Here is an 8,941-nt window from a genome sequence, read left to right as displayed (position 1 = left end):
CACACTCCCGGCCACCTGACCTCATCACCCCAGCACCAAGTACTAGATAACCGGGACAGACCCTATACCCCCGAACCTGCTGAAATTGTTCACACTAGCGAGCCTGCTTACCCTGACTCACTCATTCTTTCTTACAGAAACCACAGTCAATGCTTTTGCCTACTATTTCCCGCATTCCTCCTGAGTGATCGTAATGCTTCCCTGTGTCCCTCCCAGCCCATGGCATGGTGGGTCCTTGCCTCTTGGGAACTGTGAGTAACAGTTCTTGTTAATGGCAATCATCTGATGTATAGGCCTTATGAGACCTCGAATTTTTTATTAATAAGATATATTTTTAAAACACCATTAGCTAAGAATGGCTTTTACATTCTAAACGGTTGAAGAAATCAGAAGAAGAAGAAGATTTCATGACCCCTGAATATATATGAAATTTAAATTTTATTGGAATCCAGCCATACTCATTTACATATGATCTGCGGCTGGTTTTTTGTCCTACATGGCAGAGTGGAGTAGTTATGACAGACACCTCATAGCCCACAAAACCTAAAATATTGACTGTCTTCACAGACATAGCTCGTTGACCTCCATAACGTGACCTATAGATATTTTATTTCCCCATTGAAGCTATGAACTTGTATCACTTGACCCATTGCTTTCTGTATGGTGTAGATCCCCTCATAGTTTGAAAGATTCAGACTCTCTGGCCATAGCTTTCTTCCTAGGTCTACCCTCAAATGTCTGAACCTCCAATGTTTGATTTTTTTTTTAAATTATCCAGAATAAGAAGAACATTTTACTGCAACTCAGAACATCCAAGTAGATAATAGAAACAAAATTCATGAGGCATTATTCATCCTTATAATGGCTGGATCACTTTGATGGTTTCTGTTTTCTTCTCCATTTTTAAAATATACTGCTTACAATCTACTGTTTTCAAACCCTACTCATGAGTCAACGTGCACAGTTTAATTAACATCATGAATCTAACTGAGTCCAATCTAAACAACGCTAAGCATTTCTCTTATACACACTCTGCAGAGGAAGACAAATATAGAAGCAAATCATAGCGATAAAGCCCAAAAAACATAACATAAATTTAAAAGAATGCTCTAGAAGCAAAGAGAAAAAATAACTTTTTTTTTTCCCCCTAGAGCTGCTGGGCAGGGTTTCATAGGGCCAGTAAGATTTGAATTTCGTCTAGAAGCATGGTCAGGAAATCCTTGTAGAGAAGCAAGAGAAAGGCTTCTGGGGCGCGCTGGGGGGTTCTCTGGATGGTTCTGAAGCAGAAAGAGTGCTTGGATGTGTGATCCCTTCACTGAAGGCTTCTACATGCTCTACTTGCAGCCAGCCCCCATGCCCCGTTGCCCCCTACTGCTTATGGTTTTAAACCGAGTGTGTAGTTTCCTTCCACAACTAGAATTCTTCTTCCAGACCTCATGCAGAAAACAGTGGAGCCATGTGGCCATCTCATGATGGAATAAGCATGAATGTTTCCAGGAGTTTCCCTGGAAGTCAGCATGATGGTGAAGCATTGGTAAAAAAAAAAAAAAAACAAGAGCTGTGAGGGAGGAGTGCCAGTCTTCGGATTCGTGTGAAACAGATATAGCTTCATCCAGCTTTAACTCAGTTTCTCTTTGGAGCCCCCGCACCACCAGCTGCACTGCTGCTCCATAGGAAGAGCAGAAATTTATCCCCAATATATTCCGGTCCCTCCCCACCCCTCCTCACACATGTCTGCCTCCTTGTGACAGTTGAGAGAATTAATCATAGATTCCCTTGCTGGGGATCACTGCCTGCTCACTGGCCGTGCAAGTCCCTTTAGATCTCTCTGGAGTCCTAACTCGCTTTACTCCCCCCAACACACCCAAGCACTCCACACAGATAACATCATGCACGGGCACTCTCTTCAGGACCCACCCGATCTTCTGAGCCCCTGAGTCTCGGGAACACCTAGGAGGCTGTGGCCATTCCTTTCTGGAAACTTCTTAACTCTCAGACTCCAACACCAGACTTCCTCCTAGCTCCCACCACCACCCAAGGGAACTCTTCATTCCGCTTTTAGACTCTGTTGTGATATTTACATCTCACTTAATCTCCTTAGTGAGTCTGGGCTTCATAGAGCCTGGTGCGCTGTTTTCCGCTAATGCTCTTGCCCCTGAAACAATCAACTGAAACTGGCCCAACTTCTTGGACCAAGGTGGCTGGGGGTACAATTTCAGACAATTTAAAAAGGAAATATGCAAGCAGGAAAAAAAAAATCTCAAAATATTATTCCATTACTTACGTTTATTTGTATTTCTTCAGAAGTGGACCTTATCTCTAGTTCAGATCATTTCACTGCAGCTGAGACTCCTATCAACCCCCAACTCACCACCTCCCCTTGAATGTCCAGGACACACAATGAGACTGTGGACTTTGTGCTGTTCTGAGCATTAAGAATCTCCACTGACACCGAACTCCTGCCACAAAGGAGGATTAGAAATAACCTCAGATCCACACATAAGCCATACCTCGTTTTCTCTGGTGGAGGTAACGTGGACTTTCTAGTATCACCTCACCACAGAGAGGAGGAGCCCCCCAGCAGCTGGATGGCAGGTTCTGGTGTGGGGAGGAGCTCCAGAGCCGGGTTCTGGTAGCAGTTGGATGATAATGACTTCTGATTGGTACTTGGGTGGTAGTATGCTAATTAGGTACTTTATGAATTAAAGTTTCTTTAAGAAACAATAGAGTCCAAAGTGCTTTGTTAAATTTGTAGAACGCTGGATGCCTGGGTGGCTCAGTCAGTTAAGCATCTGCCTTTGGCTCAGGTCATGATCTCAGGGTCCTAGGATCAAGCCCCATGTCAGGCTCCCTGCTTGTGGGGGAGCCTGACTCTCCCTTTCCTGCTCCCCCTGCTTGTGTGTCCTCTCTCTCTCTGTCAAATAAGTAAATAAAATCTTTTAAAATTTTTGCAGAATGCGGGGTCCCTGGGTGGCTCAGTCGGTTAAGCGGCTGCCTTCAGCTCAGGTCATGATCGCAGGGTCCTGGGATCGAGCCCTACATCAGGCTCCCTGCTCAGCGAGGGAGCCTGCTTCTCCTTCTCCCTCTGCCTGCTGCTCTGCCTACTTGTGTTCTCTCTCCATCTCTCTAATAAATAAATAAAATTTTTAAAAAAATTTAAAAAAAAATTGCAGAATGCAATTGTAATAAACATTTTTCTAAAGGGTGTTGGGGATAGGGAGTGGAAAAAAATCTCCCCAGCAACAACATAGGAATAGACTTTCTAGTCCCAACAGAGGCACGTGGCAGATGCTCAGAACTACATTTTCAGGCACCACGTATGTAGTACGCTATCAGAGATGTGTGTTTGAACAGTGTGGGGCATCCGAAACCCCAAGAACGGGCTGCTGTCCTTGCTGTCTTGAGCGTGCAGCCGCCCAGTGGTGCCCCCTGGTGGAGCTAGGGCTTACTGTTGCTGGTTGTTTCCCTACTTCAGGAAGGATGAGGGCGAGAACCCAAGCTGATGGAACTCCTTTCTGATGGAATTGCTTGCCTCTTGTTCTTCATTCTCTTGGTTTCTTCCTTTCCCTTTTCAATAAAGGAAAAACGTAATATCTGGTAGGTTCTTTTATTCCGATTTTCTTGTGGCAACACATGGGTGTTTTTGTAGCAAAATTCTCAAAACTGTAAATTAAAGGCTTAACTCCTTTACAACTACTCATGCTATACCAAAAATCTGCTTTATCAGGCAAGGCACTCCTTTTCTGCTTATTTTTATATAACAAGATATAGATATAGTTTTGGTTTTGAATCTACATGTTCTCACTGAATGTCCACATGAATACATATGTATGTAATTATTTTTTACTCTAATGGATAGTATCCTAAGATAGAATGAACCATAGTCCATTTAACCATTGATATGCCATATTACATCTGGCCATGAGGTTTCTTTCTGTTCTTTGCTGACAAGCAGCACTGCAATGAACATTCTTTTTTTTTTAATTTTTTTTTTTTTTTTGTATATTTGACAGAGAGAGAGATCACAAGTAGACAGAGAGGCAGGCAGAGAGAGAGAGAGGGAATCAGGCTCCCTGCTGAGCAGAGAGCCCGATGCGGGACTCGATCCCAGGACCCTGAGATCATGACCTGAGCCGAAGGCAGCGGCTTAACCCACTGAGCCACCCAGGCACCCCTGCAATGAACATTCTTTTTTTGTTTGTTTTTGGTTTTTTTTTCCATTTTATTTATTTTTTTCAGCGTAACAGTATTCATTGTTTTTGCACAACACCCAGTGCTCCATGCAATACGTGCCCTCCCTATTACCCACCACCTGTTCCCCCAACCTCCCACCCCTGACCCTTCAAAACCCTCAGGTTGTTTTTCAGAGTCCATAGTCTCTTATGGTTCGCCTCCCCTCCCCAATGCAATGAACATTCTTGTGTATTGTGTATATCTGTGACTTTTGGGGGGGCATAGATAAGAAGTGAAATTACTGAGTCAAAGAATACATATATACTTTAAGTTCTGAGATATTGCCAAATTTCCTTTCAATTTCAGACTGAAATTGTATACTGTGAGCAGTATGTGGGTTAATATCTTGTCTTCACTCATCTTCTCTCTCTCTTTCAATCTAGAGAGGAAATAATGGTTTTTTGTTTGTTTGTTTTGTTTTTCATTTTTAAGTAAGCTCTACGTCCAGTGTAGGCTTGAACTCACTTTCCTGAAATCAAGAGTCACCGGCTCTACCAACTGAGCCAGCCGGGCAACCCGAAAGAGGAAAAAATCCTGCTACTGCTCTCATTTTAATTCCCTGATAACCAACTAGATGAAAACTGTTTTCATGTTTCACAATCATTCTTGTTATTAGCTGCTATGAATGCCTATCAATGTGCTTCAGATAGTTCAATATTCAATTGTATGTTTTTCTTTTTCATATTTAGAAGTTCTTTATATATTCTAGGTATTAGTCCTACTCAATCTTCAATTTTGTTAATGGCATCTTGTGTTCTTCGGAAGGTTGCTTTTTTTTTTTTTAAGATTTTATTTATTTATTTGGCAGAGAGAGAGAGACAGCAAGAGAAGGAACACAAGCAGGGGGAGTAGGAGGGGAAGAAGCAGGCTTCCTGCAGAGCAGGCAACCCATTTTGGGGCTCAATCCCAGGACCCTGGGATCATGACCTAAGTGGAAGGCTGATGCCCAATGACTGAGCCCCCCAGACCCCCCAGAAGTTATTAATATTGATATAATTAGGTTTCTCCATCTCTTTCATGCTTTTTTCGTTTTTGTTAGAAGATTTTAAATAACTTTTACATTTAATATTTAATATCTTAAATACCATATACATGCGTGTATATATACATATGTAGCTGGAAATCTGAACCTCCTGACCCCCTTCACCCATTTGTGCCACCCCTACTCGGTTAGAGCAAGTCAGAGGGCTAGTGGGAGGATGGCACCCTCCAGTCTCTGGCCCGGGAGAGTGTTCCAGCGGGCTCTCACTGTGTGCTGGATTAAATGCCTGTACTCCAGCTGACACTTTAATATGACCAAACGGCCTCTTTGGCTTACAGTCTGGGCACTACCACCACTTTGCCCTGGGCGCCGGGTGGTCAGTCTCCGCCTACAGGCCCTTGAAGAGCCCAGTGTCAGATCGCTAACCTGCGCAAGCTCCGTTGGTTTTCAAAGCTAGATGTTTGGGGGCTTATCTCTCAGAGGCAGGTCTTAAAACTTAGGGTGCTGACGTGGGGTTGGAACCCTTCTCTCCTCGAGGAGAAGCTCCAGATTTCGAGTTCCCTGCCGGTGGCTGGTCGCTGCCCTGGGGGTAAAGTTTATGCCAAGATTGTGTCCCCCTCTCCCCTCCCCTCTTTGAGGTGATTTTCTTCTCATTTGCCCAATGCGCTGCCACTGTTCAGCTAGCCTTCTGGTTGTTTTCAGAGGAGATTCTTTTCCTATGCAGCCGTGGACTCAGGTACGTCTAGGAGGAAGCGAAGTCAGGATCTTCCTATATCGCCATCTGGACCCATCAAAAGGTACGTGCCTTTTCTATTTTCTTCTAGGACTTTGTAATTTTTCTACTAGTTTCTTTAACCTCAGGAGCATACGTCCATGATTGGTTATGGATCTATTTCGACCTTTTCCCATCCGTGTAGACACAATTCATTGTGGAATAGTTCATACTTTTTCAAATTGATTTGAATAGCCATCTTTTTCATATACTCAATTCTGAGGTCAAAAGAGATAGCTTGGCTAGAGACGCAAGGGCGGGAGAAATTGACATTCACATGACATCTGGGGCTTGCAAGTAAAATCAGTCTTCCTGGGGGTAATATATAGAATCAGAAGAGGTCAAGAAGGGCACTGAAGACACAGTTGAAGGAGGACAGGCGGAGATGTGATGTCTGCTGCATCTAAGGTCCTCCGAGGAGCTGTATTCCTACCCTAGGAGAGTATAAAAGCCTCATCAGGGCACAGGATCTCACCTCCAGATTTCTCTCAGGTCACCCCTGCTGGTTCCGACAGTTCCACTTTCCCTCTCGCTATCCCTGGGTCTCTGGGCAGCTTTCAACTCCTTTCTAGCGCCGTGTGTGGGAAGAGAGATTGGTTCTTACAATGAGGGGGCACTGACATGTCACAAACACAAGCTGAAAGTCATAGAGTGCTAGAACCACTTTTCACAGATGTCCTTCCCCAAGGACATTTTCACAGCCTCCTTCCCAAAATGCCAATAGCCTCTTCTGCCTTGAAAACCCTTGGAAGAGCGTTCAGTAAGGAAGCAAATGCACATCTACTGAAGAAATGATGAAGACCTAAGCCTGAGCAGTGGCAAAAGATCCAGAGGAGGGGGTGGGTATGAGGAGTATTTTTGAACTAAGACCAATAAGACAAGGTCTTGGTTGGCTGACCCAGGGTAGGCAAGAGGGAGGAGGCAATGAGGATTCCAAACACTATAGTTCGGGCCACTGAGTGGCTGAATATTTCATCCATCAAGATAAGAATTGAGAAGCGGATCTGGGTAGGTAGGAAATGATCGGTTCAGTTTGGAACATGGTGAATTTGAGGTCCCTGTGGGAGATTGTATGGGGATGCCCAGCCAGCCAGGAGTCTCTGGACATGTATGAAACATATGGAGAAAAATCCCACATGAGAGACTGAGCGAGAACAGCCAGCTTTAGGGACTAGTAGTGCTCAGGGACTACTGGTATCTGTGGGTAACAACCCATCAGCACACACAGACCAGTGGTCATTCTAGGTCAGTCATGCCTCCCCCACTGAAGCTTGCCTATGGTCTTGAGGATCCACTGGATAGAGAGTCTGTGGCTGATAGTCCCGGCTGCCCCAGGAACAGCACGTCCTTCCTGATGTGAGCTGGACCAAGCCTTGGCAAGTGCAAGTTTAATAACTCTAGAACCTTCATAGTGCCGTCTCTCCTGGGGAAAACAGCAAGGGGAGGAAAGATAATAAAATCAACGAATCATCAAGTTATATCCCATGTGGTTGGGTGGCTGGGGAGAGGCATTTAAACACAAACCCTTCTCACTTATCTCTGCCCGGGAGATACGTATGATGCAGATTACAGTTTTTGTCAATGTCTCATAAAGCCCTCAGCAAACCCAGCTTCCAGCTCCCCCTGCCTACACACGGCTGCATGGAAGTCCTCCTGCAACCGAATCCCGAGGCTGCCACTAATCCCATCACAGCTGCTTCATGGACCTCACATTCTCGTTCTTCATCCTTCCTGGGACGTGTCGGCAATGCTGAGTCCAAGGAGAAAGGCTTCTCAGAACATTGCTCCCAGCAGAGAAGGACTGGCCCGTAGCCAGCTGTCAGGCCATGATTTGAGATTAGAAACACGTCCGACTCTGAGTTCTTAAGAAATCTGCTCGGCAGTATTCAGAAAGATAATTTCTTTGTTCATTTCCTTTGTTTCTTTCACTTGTTCTTCTGATTGGGTGAGGGGGGGTCTCCTTTCTGCTGGCTTTGAACAACCTAATGTTTCCCTCTACCTGTCCCTTGTTCATTAGCCTCCCAGCCTTACATGAAGAAGTTGATGCTGGATTCTAAGACCCATCTTCTCTCTCCCGTTGCCATAACTATTCTCTCCCAACCTCAAATCAGACTGGACATCCAGGATGTAAGACAGGTCTTTGCTGGACCTTCAATTCAAGGAGGGATTTCCCAAGGGAGTGACATGTGCACCAAATGGGGGCGATTGGACAATTTCTTGCATTCACAGTTTGTATTTATTTTAAAATATCTTTGCTTAGTTTTTGAAGATGCAGCTCTTTCCGCACCTGCATCACATTCTCCTGGAGCACCCATTAAAACCATACATTGCTGTGCTTCTCCCCAAACCATTCAATCAGATCTCTGAGGCTGGGACTTAGAAATCTCCAGGTTGAACAAATACTTAGGCTGCTTCTTACAAACCCAAGCCTTGAGAACCACGGCTAGAGTCTTATTTAACTCAGCCTCAAAATTTTCTGAGTTGTGCAGTGCCTAGGGTTTTTCTTCTCTTTTCTTTGTTTTTAACCAACAGATGCATTTCTCTGAATATAGTCTCAGTCACATACTCGAGACATGCAGTAGATCGGATCGCTCGTTGGGGCCATGGCTGGAGTTGGGAAGGGGTAAGGACTGGTGTTCACCCTCAGATTCTCACACATTCAGCCAACTTCCTCTCCTCGCAGTCCCCCAAAGCACAGATTTGGGGATTTGACAGCCTGGCTTGAATCAAACACTCACTTTGCTGAGTGAAAGGGACTTTGAACAAGTCATTAAACTCAGCGTCCATTGCCTATACAGGGAGCAGTCACCCCTAACACACAGCTTTTGCAAGTGTCGTCATGACCTGAGGCATTCCCTCGGTTGGCTGATGTTGAGGCCCATCAGAGGAAAGGGCTGGGAGTGGCATTAATTAATTACTATTAATAAGATTTCTGCCCATTTAAAGGTAGATAG

The sequence above is a fragment of the Meles meles genome, chromosome 15 (assembly GCF_922984935.1).
Source record: "Meles meles chromosome 15, mMelMel3.1 paternal haplotype, whole genome shotgun sequence".
NCBI lineage: Eukaryota > Metazoa > Chordata > Mammalia > Carnivora > Mustelidae > Meles > Meles meles.
The sequence above is the reverse complement of the archived record's forward strand: the minus strand, read 5'-3'. Positions refer to the sequence as shown.